The sequence below is a fragment of the Peromyscus californicus genome, unplaced genomic scaffold (genome assembly GCF_007827085.1).
Source record: "Peromyscus californicus insignis strain IS unplaced genomic scaffold, ASM782708v3 Scaffold_10__1_contigs__length_136768540, whole genome shotgun sequence".
Lineage (NCBI taxonomy): Eukaryota > Metazoa > Chordata > Mammalia > Rodentia > Cricetidae > Peromyscus > Peromyscus californicus.
The window spans coordinates 101980075-101994013 of NW_026294391.1; positions in this window are offsets into that span (position 1 = coordinate 101980075).

Below are 13939 nucleotides of genomic sequence, written 5' to 3' on the forward strand. Positions count from 1 at the left end.
AAGCCTGATGATCACAGTTAAATCCATGGGACACTCGTGGTACCATTCCCTGGGCAGGTAGTCATGGGCTGTGTATGGAAGCTAGATAACTAAGCATGAGCCTGAATAAGTGAGCCAACCATCAGCATTCCGCCATGGTTTTTGCTTTAAATTTCTGCTTGAGTTCCTGCTCTGACTTCCTTCCATGATGGACTGTAACCTGTAAGTCCCAAAGTCTTCCATATTCCTCCAAAAAACAGCATGGTCAGGCCTGTCACAGCAATATCCCACTTCCCAGTACCAACTTCTCTCTTAATTACTTTTCTATTACTGTGATAAGATACCATGACCAAGGCAACTTCAAAAAAATGGCTTATTTGGGAGCTACAGTTTGAGAGTCCATGGCCATCATAGCAGGAAACATGGCCACAGGCATGGCACTGTAGCAGTCTCTGAAAGCTTATATCTTGATCCACAAGGATGAAGTAAAATGAGCTAACTGAAAATGCTGTGCACTTTTGAAACCTCAAAGCTTTCCCCCAGTGACATACCTCCTCCAACAAGGACACACTACCTAATCCTTCCCAAACAGTTCCACCAACTGGGGACCAAGCATTCAAATACATGGCCTATGAAGCCATTCTCCTTCAAACCACTATATACATAGTCTGCTGTCAGTGAGTGGACTTCTGTATATGTTTATCTATTATGTCTGGTTTTATAATGTTGTTTGGCTTGTCTACTTCTTTACTGATCTTCTTTATACATGTTGTGTTATTGAAGTAAGAATTGAAATTCCCAACTACTATTCTAAAACTACATTCTTTTCAATTTTGTCAGATTATTACATATGATTTGGCATTGTTTTTTGCTGCATATACATTTATGATTGTTACCTTGATATGGAAGAAATTAGGAGTGAAAAATTAATGTTATAAAGCAGTGGTTCTCAACCTGCAGATCATAAGCTCTTTCGGGGGGTCATATATCAGATATCCTGCAGTTATTTACATTACAATTCATAACAGTAGCAAAATTATAGTTATGCAATAGCAATGAAATAATTTTATGGTTGGGGATCACCACAACATGAGTAACTGTACTAAAGGATTGCAGCATTAGGAAGGTTGAGAACCACTGTTATGAAGGATCTACTAATAAACTTGCTTAGGAAATACTAAGTTACACACAGTAAAATTCAGGTAAAGGAGCACTGCCTCTAATATAACTCAAGGTTGAGTAGTATACTGATTAGACTTGTTAGAAACTGTAGGAAGGAAATTTTTGTACTAAAAAATTTTTCCATTAGCTGGCCATGGTGGTGCATGCCTTTAATCCCAGGTACAGGCAGGCATATCTCTGTGAGTGTGAAGCCACCCTGGTCTAAAGAGTGAGTTCCAGGACAGTCAGGGCTGTTACACAGAGAAACCCTGTCTCAACCGCCCCCCCCATTTGTTTCTGTTAAGATGTGTTCATCAAGATTCCTCCAGTTAGACTCCATTTCCCATGACAAAAAAGGGACAACCCTCATTTACAACCAGCCACCAGGCCCATTCACACATCAAAGAACATGTCTTAAGTGGGTGGCACCGGTAACAGCTATCATTAAGTCCTGGTCTGCCGTCTATCAGGTCCGGGTTCTCTTATAGGGAAGGCATAATTCTACCAGGTGTGTATGATGACCCTGGTAACAGCTATTTGAAGAGAACAACACTGGTGTACTTAAAAAGTAATAGCGACACCAGTTGGTGGGGATCGAGGTGGCTGCATCTGGTTCATAGGTCGTGAGTGTGGGAGAGCTGGCCACACTTGCCTGTCATGCAGTATGTGGGTGAGGAAGTGATGGCCACCCCCTGCCCCTCACTTCTCGCCACCTGCAACATGCAGGAGAGCTGGCCCAAGGACATGAGAGCAGGAGTGCTGGCCCTGGTGGTGTGGGTATGGGTGACCAGGCCCCAAGGACGTGAGAACAGGAGAACTGGCCTAGCCCCTTGCTGCCTGCTGCATTGAGTGAGCTAGCAGGGGCAGTGCTGGAGAGCTTGCTGTGCTGGTGAGGGTGAGGGACAGCTGATAGGCTGACCAACTCTGCAACCACCCAGGCTCAGAACCAGGGCTATGAGTTGCCTCTCGCCAACATCCACCCCATCTATGAACTGCTGGAGCATGTGAAGGGGCCAGACCTGCAGACCCAAAGCTACAGGATCTCCATGACACAGGGCAACATCAGGATATCCAAGAGGATTCCCAGTGAGGGCCCAGCATTGATAGTGTAGTAGAAACCAGAGGCCTCGAACTAGACCAATGACTCATTGCAATGAACACTTACAAGTAAAGATGTACGGACTAAAGGGTGTACTGTGTGACTCACTGTGTCACACTACAGCTTCCCTGATAAGATTTTGGAGGGAGGGGGATTGCAAGGGCAGAAGGAGGAGGCGAAGGGACAGGGTGATGAAAGGGATCTGGATGTATAATGTGAAATCCACAAAGAATCAATAAAAAAGTTTTAAAAAGTAATCACAACCATGTTTTTGCTGTGTAAACCTCTCTTATTTGTCCAAATTGTCTCCTGTCTCCATCTGAATTGCTTAAGTGTGACCTGAAAGAGATTTAAAGGTGATAACATTTGTGAAATGCTTAAGCCTAAGGTTTCCTTTTAAACTGGAAAATTTTTCTGTTGAAGGCTTGTTTCTCTTTGGGCATTAGGCAGAACTGGAAGAGTTCTATTAAAGAGGGTTTTTTCCTATTTCCTGAGTGTTTAGAGTGAATTTTCACTGGGTCAGGGGTGAGGGTGGGGGCATTTCATGTGTTGCGTTAACCTATATAAACTAATCTATACTTTAATCAATTGTAATGTCTTTCTTTGTCTCTTGTAATATGTTAGTTACACACTTTACCTAATACTAGGACATCTTTTGCTCTATTTCAGTTTCTAAATGCAAAGGACATTCTATTTGCAATATATTTCTATATTGACATCTGAGTCTCACCTCTTTGTTTATTCAGATCTATCAGCCAAGTCTTTCATTTCATATTTGGACATAGCTCACACACCTGTCAGTGGCAGAAACCTAGGTCCCTCTAGCACATTTTCTGTGCAAATGTCCTGAACATGCATAGTGCATTCCATTTTTGCAAATCTTTAATTTCCAAGAAACTTCCTATTGTGGGGATTTATTAAGGCAACTCCATGTAGTTAAAAAGGAGGTTTATTTTGGGGTAACTTACAGCCAATAAAGGGGTTGGTTACAGGATCTGGGAGAGGTAAGGTGCAGTCCAGCTGGGTTCTCTGGAGAACTCTACTCGATCCAGCATCCAGAATCACAAGAAATCAAGAGAGGCGGCACATCTGGATCTCGGGTCTTAAGGGCTCCCATCTCCGCCCTGCCTCAGAGGCAGGTCATAGGTAGGTGGCACATTTACCTGAAGCCTCACTGGGGGTAGTAGTTCCAGGTCAAAGCTGGAACAACTACCCACTGCAACTTCCTCCTCACCTTTTTCCTTCCCAGGATTTTGAGTCTGTTTGCTGTTTTCCCTATCTATTGTCCTTGCTTGTCTCTAGTAGGTATGGGCAGTGTGTGTCTGGGAAACCCCTCAAACATGCCTGCTCTGGAGAATGTACCACCAGCCTAGAGGGGAGGAAACAGAACTCAGCCCTTGAGCAGACCTCTCAGGACACTAGCAAACATCAAAAGGAAGAAGCTTTGATTTGGAAAACAAGGCTTATAGTAGTGGTGGTCCATCTTCTGTATTCATTTCTCTGTTGATGGGTACCTAGTTAGTTCCATAGAGATGTCACTGGAAAACATGTCTGGGCCACCATGAAAGAGGTTCCTGAGTTCCTGCAGCCTACCAGTGGTCTTTTGGCTCTACTACTGAGAGACCCAGGCCTCAGCCGAATTGCAGGCATAGCAAAGGGACAGGAGCAGGAAGCCTTCCCACTCCTGACCTCCTGACTGCCTCTGACCTTTTTCTCTAGCTACACAGAGAGAGCCATGAATTCTTTACTCCACAGGGAGGGCCCAATCAGAGGCAACACCTGCCTCTTACCTTTTGCCCTAGCTAACACCTGCGCATAGGGAAAAGCCAATCAGAAGCCATGAACACCTCGCCTCATGGGGAAGGGCCTATCAAGAGCCAGGAACACCTCACCCCCCCCCACCTGGGAGGGCCAATCAGAAGCAGACAGACAACTCCAGGTGCTGAAGCTACAATGTTGCAATTCCCTAGACCCAAGAGAGCCAATCAGCTCAGCCAGGTACTCCTAACCAGGGTGTGAGCCAATCCCAGGTCTGTAGTTAGGCCGTCTGGAAACTCCCCAAGTGTCCCAGACCCCTGTCTAGCCTCTATAAAAAAAAAAAAAAAACCTTTGCCCTGTGCTGCTCTAGGTCTCTCTCCTGCTCTGCTGCTGCTTCAGTTGGACCTAGAGGCCTGAGATAACTCCTACTAAAGACTATTTTTGAATCAGATTCAGTCTCTTGGTGTTTTTTTGGGGGGATCCTGACTTTGGGCACAACACTATGAGGGAGTGAGAACAGTTCTTTGCTTTATATCTAGTATCCACTTATGAGTGAGTACATACCATGATTGTCCTTCTGGGTTTGGGTTACCTCACTCAGGATGATATTTTCTAGTTCCATCCATTTGCCTGCAAATTTCATGCTGTCATTGTTTTTCTCTGCTGAGTAGTATTCCATGTGTATATGTGCCACATTTTCTTTATCCATTCTTCAGTTGAGGGGCATCTTGGTTGTTTCCAGGTTCTAGCTATTACGAATAGTGCTGCTATGAACATAGTTGAGCATGCAACCCACAGAACCAGGGAGGCTACATAGCAGGGGGGACCCTAGGACGACTGTGGCTTGTAATAAGTTTTGGTTTTACTCAATCACTGGGCAAGCCTCAGTGAAACATTGCACTATTAGGATAAGAATTTGTACTGTATCAAGCTGATAATAGAAAAATAAATAAATAAAAATGAAAAAAGAACAGTCTGCACTGAAATTGTGAGCAAGAATCAGATTTACAGGGCTCTTTTTCCTTTCTATAAAATGCTGTTTCTATTGTTGATTGATCCTCATCAAACCACTTAAGATCAGGTCTGTCAGTAGATGATACAACCTGGATCTTAAATGAAAAAAAAAAAAAACTTTCTGAGAGAGAAAAGGAGGTTAATGAGAAAAATAGCAAAAATTGACCCTCAAAGTAGTGTAAAATAATCATTGGGCGCCATCTTCTGGATTTGTCTGGCCAAGGGCCCTTTTTTTTCCTTTTAGCTTTTAACATAGGGTTTCCCTGTAGCTTTGGAGCCTTTCTTGGAACTCACTTTGTAGACCAGGCTGGCCTTGAACTCACAGAGTCTGTCTCTGCCTCCCAAGTGCTGGGATTAAAAGCATGTGCCACCACTGCCCAGCTCCAAAGGCCCTTTCAAAGAGATCTAGGGATCTGATTGCTTTGTAGCCATACCTCCGAGGAGATTGATGCATTCCTACAGGGAGGTGGAGTTTTAATAAGTGTCCCATTGCATACTTGCATGGTAATGCTGCCCCCATATGGCCTGTGGATTTGGAGATAAATTGGACTTTTATTCAGACCATTTGAATTGCAGAGTTAAACAAGATAGTGGGAGGGAATTGCATTCTTGGACTTTTATATGCCACGACACAGGTGACTCTGATCCCCATACTCCCTGTCATCAAGACAGATGGAAAATACATGGTTTTCTGTAATTTAGGAAACCTATTAGCCTTCATTGTTACGGTTCTCTGTGCTGAATGAAATGCTATTTATGTGTACCCCCACTGGCTTGTGTCTCTAAGGCATGACTGTTGGTTTTTAGGGTGCTCTTGCTCCAAAGGAAAAGTCACAACACAAGACAGAATCCACTAACAAAAGTTTTATCAAGACCAAGAGAAAGGGATAGATGTGATCAGGCCTGTGGAAAGACACGTGCGAGAAAGAGAGACCAGGGGAACATGGTGCCACCTTATAAAGGCCAGGTCGCACCTCTGCACACAGGCCCATGCACAGAGATCATGTGGTCATGTCTGCAAGACTATGTGACCATGTAACCATGGAGTGTGGATCAAGCAGGACTTATGACCTGGAAATGACTGAGCAGAGATGACTAAGTGCCCCCCAGGCATGCGCGACCATGCCTGACCGTGGGGGTGTGGTGGGAATTTTTATCATCTTGGAGTCTTTGGTTTTATAAAAAAAAATGGCGGATGAGTGGGTATGGAACGTCATTTCTCTCAAAAACTGCTTCCAGCTGACTTGGTGGGCATAGGTCAGCTCTTGAGGGGGAATAGGGAGGGGAGCTTCTCAAGTTCTGGGATGATGGGCTGTCTGTTGTCCATTGCTCTAGAGTTGTCTGTCCTTCGTGGTTGGGAACCTTTGGTCTGACAGGATACAGGTGACACAGAAAAATCTTAGAGAGAAAAGAATCATTATTATTTTATTTTATTTGGAGTGTTCCCAGACCAGGGGAGTTGGCACTTATCTGAGGTAGAGTCGGCCTGTCCAGATGGATTTAAGCTGGTTTCTGGAGCTTGGGAAAAAATTTTGAACATGTTAAGGGGCAGCCATGAGAAAATTAGTGACCATAGTAATGTTTAGTACTCTGCTTAATTTTTACCTGAGACAAGCTTACTTAGAGGTAGATTATTTAAGGCACCTGTTTTCTTTATTAGTTTAGCATTCAGGAAACACAGGTGATCAATTGCTGAGCATTCAACAGTGATAGACTGTGGTGGTATTGTGTTCCCCAAAATATTGTGTACCCTAATAAACTTATCTGGGGTCAGAGAACAGAAAAGCCACTAGATACTTAGGATAGGTAGTGGTAGCACACACCTTTAATCCTAGCATTCCAGAGGCAGAAATCCATCTGTTCAATGATACAGCCAAGCATGGTGACTCACACCTTTAATCCCAGAAAGCGAGCCTTTAATCCCAGGAAGTGATGGTAGAAAGCAGAAAGGTATATAAGGCGTGAGGACCAGAAACTAGAAACATTTGGCTGGTTAAGCATTTGGCTGGTTAAGCTTTCAGGCTTTTAGCAGCAGTTCAGCTGAGAGCCATTTGGATATGAGAACACAGAGGCTTCCAGTCTGAGGAAACAAGATCAGCTGAGAAGTTGGCCAGGTGAGGTTAGCTGTGGCTTGTTCTGTCTCTCTGATCTTCTAGTGTTCACCCCAATACCTGGCTCAGGTTTGATTTTATTAATAAGACTCTCTAAGATTCATGCTATAATAGACTGTTACATTAGAGTCTGCATTTGCAAAGCCCAGACACTTTTGGGTCTAGGAATGTAAATATCTTTTGATTATTACTGTGTTTTTTCCTTACCACCTGGATATTTTTTGATGGTCCTTTTGCCTCCAGCTCTCTGTGGCCCTAATCAGGAAAGGAAGAGCTTATGGGGTGATACCTCATTTGTCTGGAATTGGTGACAAGGCAGTGGATCTTGATGTCCTCTGGAGCTTGAGAGAACAAGGCCCTGTCTATGTCACTGTATATGAAGAGAGATTTTTCTGCAATGGAGGTGAGATAAAAGGTTTTAAATGAGACAGGTGGACCCAGTGGGGAAAGCCCTTGAGTTTAGCAACTGTAGGGGTCACAAGAATTACCTTGAAGGGTCCCTGACATTTAGGGGAAAGGGGTAAATGGCACTGGCCTGGAGGGGAAAGAAGAACCTGATCCCCAATGTGGATTGGGGGTGGGTAAGGACTGTCACATTGCTGAGGTAAGGAATGGTCTGCGAAGTTCCACAGGATAGACCTTAGGTGACATAGCAGGGGAGTTAACAGGCTATCTGGAACAGTTGGAGGGTTGGATAGAAGACCTGGTGTTAGAACTGGCCTTCCAAACATTAGTTCAAATGGAGAAATTGAAAGAGGCTTTTTAGGAAGAGCCCTGAGCCTGAGAAGAGCTAGAGGCAATAATCTTACCCAGTCGAGGTGAAGTTCCTGTGACATCTTAGTAAGAATAGATTTTAAAGACCAGTTGGTGCCCTCCACCTTTCCTGAGGACTGAGGACTGTATGGGACATGAAAATGCCAAGGAATGTTAGGAGCCTTAGCTAGTGTCTGGGAAATCTGAGAGGTGAACTCTGGACCATTGTCAGACTGAAGGGAAGCAGGAACCCCAAACCGAGGACTAATTTCTTGGACAAAGAGGTCTGCAACTGTCTGAGCCCACTTATTAGAAACCAGGTATGCCTCCACCCAATTTGAAAATGAGTCCACCATCACAAGAAGATATTTAATTTTCCTGATGGTGGGCATATGGGTAAAATCAAGCTGCCAGTCAGTCCCTGGAAGGGAACCTCTAGCCTGGTGGGTGGGAAAAGGTTGACTTCTGTACTTGGTATTGGGATCTGTTTTTTGGCAGATCTCACAAGAGGCAGTAATAGTTCTTAAGAACTGTAAGTCCTCAGAGGTGGGCTTCTACAAATTGAGACAGAGCAAGGTTATTAGGGTGAAAAAGCCTGTGTAGATAGGAAAGAATTTGCCTAGTGTCAGGGGTTCCCTGTGAGGGTATGAGCTGTACTGTATGGATTCCCTGTGGTGGGTGGGGTGAGACTTGGTCCTGGAGGGCCGCTGTCCTGGCTGCCTGGTCAGCCCGGTTGTTTCCCCTAGAGATGATAGAGCTATCAGTCTGATGAGACTGGCAGTGGACAATTCCTATAGCCCTGGGGAGGTGGGAAGCCTTTAGCATGGCCATTATTTGGCCTGAGTTAGATATGGATCCCCCTTTTGCTGTGAGGAGGCCACGCTCCCTCCAAATAGCAGCATGTGACAGGAGGATATGAAAAGCTTATTTGGATTCTGTAAACATTTACAGATTGTCCCTGTGCCAATTGGAAGGCACGGGTGGGTGAGAGCTATCAGCTCAGCCTGTTGGTTAGTGGTATGTGTGGGTAATGCCTGTGCTTCTATTGCCTCAGTATCTGACACTATGACATAGCCTGCTTTATGGGTCCCTTCATGTAAAAAGGAGCTGCCATATGTGTACCAGGTATAGGTAGCCTGAGGCAATGTGCCCTCCTGTATGTGTGAAGGGTGGGGCAATAGTTCCTCCAAGGTTTCAGTGCAGGAATGAGAAGGACAATAGTTAGCATTAGGTTGAGGGAGGAGGCTTGAAATATTAAGAGGATTAAGAGGTGGACAGGTCTGGAAAGTGAGTGTGGCATCTTCTAGTAATGCCACCTGGAGAGAAAGAACCCAGGAAGGAGGCAAAGTTCGTAAGCCTTTATAAGTTAGGAGATAGGACAGGTTATGGTGAGAGAAGACAGTAATAGGTGACCCAAAGGTTAGCTTCTTTGATTCCCGAATAAGGAGCTCAGCAGCTGCCAAGGCATGGATGCAAGGTGCCCAGTCCTGACTGGAAAGGTCTTGCTTCTTTGATAGATAGGCTACAGGTGCAAAGAAGGGTCCCAGCTGATGCCCTCGAGTTCCCAGGGCAAATCCCTCCTTCTCTGCTACATAGAGGGAGAAGGGATGGATTAGGTCTTGGAGGTGAAGCTCTGGGGACTGGAGAAGAGCCTGTTGGAGCTTCTGGAAAGGCTTAGTAATGGGGTGAAGGGGAGCTCATGTGGAGAGCCCTGGCTGCCTCATATAAGGGGCGAACAAGGAGGAAAAAAAGATGAAACCCAAGACCATAGGAAGCCAGCTATTCCTAGAAAAGACAGAATCTCCTGTTCAGTAGAAGGGACTGCAAGAGACTGGATTTGATGCCTTCTATCTACAGTAATAGCTTTGTGGGTTGGAGTAATTAGTCCCAAATAGGTAACCTGGGGAGTAGACAGCTGAACTTTAGAAGGGGATACCCTGTGACCTCTGCTGGATAAGAAATTTAGGAGAGCAGAGGTGTTAGTTTGGCTAACCGGTAAGGATGGGCTACAGAGTAAAATATCATCTACATACTGTATTAGTTTGGAGCCAGGGAGAGACAGAGAAAGCAGGTCAGAGGCCAGAGCCTGACCAAATAGGTGTGGACTGTCCCTGAGTCCTTGTGGCAGAACAGTCCAGGTCAGCTGTGTGGACCGGTGGGTGTCAGGGTCAGTCCAGGTGAAAGCAAAGATATTTTGAGACTGAGGACTGAGAGGAATAGAAAAGAAGGCGTCTTTGAGATCTAGAACTGAGAAGTGAGAGGTTCCCAAAGGGATAGTGGACAGGAGAGTATAAGGGTTAGGCACTACAGGATGGAGAGGGACCACTGCAGTTAATGAGCCGGAGGTCTTGAACTAGGCGGTAGGTTCCATTAGACTTTTTAACTGCAAGTATGGGGGTATTGAAAAGCGAAGAGGTTGTGTGGAGCACCTTTTTCTGAGAACGTCAGAAATGATAGGCTTAAGTCCTCTTAGGCCCTAGAGTGAGAGAGGGTACTGAGCTTGGGTGATATATCTAGTAGGGTCCTGTAACTGGATAGTAATAGGCTGATGGTGTCTAGAGATGGAAGGGTTCTGGATGTCCCAGACTCCTGGGTCTACCTGAGAGGCTGGCAAGGGAAAAGAACTTTTAGAGTCAGTAGAGTGAGTGGCTAGGAGAAGAAGAAGAGGAGCTGCTGGCGTGTCTGGGGTGAGGCGAATGTGGGGAGCAAAAGAAATGGACGCTCCTACCTTAGCTAGAAGATCCCTTTCCATTAGAGGCACAGGGCAGGTTGGCACCACTAAGAATGTGTGTGCGAGAGGGATGCTTCTGAAAATACAATTAAGTGGTGGGGTCTGATGAGGTAGATAAGGCTGTCCCTCTACCCCGACAATAGGGAGACAAGAAGGAGAAGTAGGCCCCCAAAACTCTCTCAGGACAGAATAGGTAGCTCTGGTGTCCAGAAGGAACAAGATGGGACTCCCAACTATTGTTATCACCGCCCTAAGTTCCCTGTGTGAGATGGGAGTGGCCGGGGCAGGAACTGGACAGCATCAGTCGTTGCTGTAGGCCAACCCTACAAAGTCATCCATAGGGTGGTCTTCATCTGGCGTTCCTATGCTGCTAGGTGCATTAGGACACTCAGCTGACCCGTGACCCTTTTGGCAACATGTTGGGCAAGGCCCTATTGGGTGCCCTTTGTGGGGCAGTGGTGCAAGCCCAGGCCCTATGGCCTTCTTTCCTGCACTTGAAACAGGAACCAAGTGGCTTTTGGGGAGCCGGTCAGATAGTGTGTCAGCATCTGGCATTTATTTTGGGGGGTTTTCTCATCTCTCCCATGGTATACCTTGAATGCTACCACTAAGACATCTGCCTGTGGGGTCCGAGGGCCATTCTCTAAGACTTTAAGTTTCACCCTTATGTCGGGGAAGCTCTGTGAGACAAAGTGGGTCATTAGGAACTGCCTGCCCTCAGAGCTTTCAGGATCTAAGCTCGTGAATTGAAGGAGGGCCTTAGTGAGCCATTCCAGGAAGTGAGACGGATTTTCGTCCTTATCTTGAATTAACATTTTTAGTTTTTCAGTTTACTGGTTTTAGGGCATCCTTACGGAGGCCTGTCAGGAGACAGGTAATAAACCTATTTCTGGCTAGAGACCTGCCCTGGGTGTTATAATCCCAATGTGGGTCCTGATCAGGAACCGCCTCAGCCCCTGGAGGGTGTGCAGGGTTAGTTTGGTGAAACTCATCTGCATGCATCCTAGCCTGCTCCCACACCTGCCTACACTCCTCAGGAAGCAGATTATTTGCAAGTTTCATATATACGTCATAAAAGGTGAGACTATAAGATTGAGTTATATATTGAAACTGTTTAATAAAGGAAGCAGAATTAGAGGTATAAGAACCCGGTTTCTTTTCTATCTGAGAGAGTTCTGTGAGAGTAAATGGTACATGGACCTTAATCAGTCCATCGACTCCAGCCACTTCTTGCAAAGGGAGAATGGTTGGCAGGTTTGAATGGCTAGGCTCAGGCCCTTTAGCAGTCTGAGAGCGGGTAGCAGGAGGAATAAAGGTTGGAGCCAGGGCCGGGCCTTTGGAAATGGCTGCTGCTGCTGCTGCTGCTGCTGCTGCTGCTGCTGCTGCTGCCGCTGAAGAGGAGGGGGAAGCCAGAGGAACCGGCACCCTGGGGGCAAGTTTGGGAGCAGAAAGCCAGAGAGGCAGAGGTTCATTTGCAGGATCTAGGACCAGAGATTCCAGAGTCAGAGAATCGTCCAGTTCAGGCATAGCTAAGAGCATATGAGCAGGAGAGAAGGAATCCAGAAGAGACGGTTTAGCACTTAGAAGAAAGCTATGATATAGGGCAACTCTTTCCATTTGCCTGCTCACTGGCAGAAGTTAGATAATTACCGTAAATTATCAGGATCTAAGGAACCGCTTGGCAGCCATTTTTTTTGTTATTATCTAAGGCATATTTGGGCCATCTCTTAGTACAGAGATGGACAAGCTTAGGAATCTTTAAGCAAGGCATTAAGATGAGAGGTTTTAAAGCTTCGAGAAGGCATCCTAGGGGAGAGGTGGGACTGATGGGATTGGAAGCCTTATTTCCCATGTCTACAGCAGAGAGGCAGAAAATAAAAAAATAAAATAAAACGTGATCCTGAGCCAAGGCCCCAGGTGTCCCTAAGGCCAAGGATGGATCTGTACCAGGCACAAGCTGCCAGATGACTCGTCAGCCTTAAGGCAGGGGCCTAAGACCTGTGAAGGCAAGGAGACTCTGGGAATCCAGACAGCATTCTCTGCTTCGTCAAGCCAGAAAAATGTGTTGGCCTTACACAGCCTGATGATGTACCTAAAGGTGGGGGTCCGACCACGAGGAATATCTCAAACTGCACACGTGGGAGATGGCTAGAAATTCAAGCTTGCATAGGGCCGAACGTAGCCAGTGAAGACCATGGTCAGGGGTTCTCCCAGTTTTAAGAATACTGGAAGGATGCCGGACACTCAACTGTCATTCCCACAGATCCAGGAGACTTTACACTGGCTGAAAAGTGGGGGACTCACCAATTGAAGCAGCGGTGTTGCGTGCAGGATCCTGCAGCCAGGCAAATGGACAGTGGGGTGTCACAGACAGAGCAGACTCCCCGGTTTGCAGGTTTACAGGTGCAGAATGCATGGAAGTGCCCATTGGGCCACTGCATCAGATGTTTGTTTTTACGGCACTGTTACCCCAAAGGAAACAACACATGACAGAATCCACTAACAAGAGTTTTTCAAGACAAAGAGAAAGGGATAGATGTAATCAGGCCTGTGGAAAGACACGTGTGAGAAAGAGACCAGGGGAACATGGCACCACCTTATAAAGGTGAGGATGCACCTCCACATACAGGCCCATGCACAGAGATCACACGGTCACCACTGCATGACTACATGACCACATAACCATGGGGCATGGGTCACACAGGACTTATAACCCAGAAATGACTAGGTGGAGATGATGCCAGGCATGTGTGACCATGCCTGACCATGGGGGCATGGTGCGAATTTTTATCAATGACACAAATTGCAATGGATTCATCTGATGACCAACATGTAGAACCACTTCATGTTAGCTTCCTGGAGTACAAAAAAAAATCACCATTATGGCTATAGTTAAGATAATGTGTTCTAGGCAATGGTGGCACACGCCTTTAATCCTAGCACTTAATAGGCAGAGGTAGGAGGATCTCTATGAATTCAAGGCCAGCCTTGTCTACAGAGCAAGTTCTAGGACAGCCAGGGCTACATGGAGCAACCCTGTCTCAAAAAACTGAAAAAAAAAAAAAATAAATAAATAAATAAATAAATAAATAAATAAATAAAAGGAAGATAATGTGTTCTATGGAACTATTTTTCCATACCAAGGTTCAATATTGCCCATGCAATAAGACCATGGGAATTTTCAGGCTTACTGTTGATTGATTTGGCACCAACAATACAAGATAGTTGGTCTATTATCAAGGACATTGCTCAAGGTAAGAAAATTTAGTGTGCAGCAATTGATGTTGCAAATGCATACCTCTCCACCCAGATGATGGTCAGCCTGCATTATGT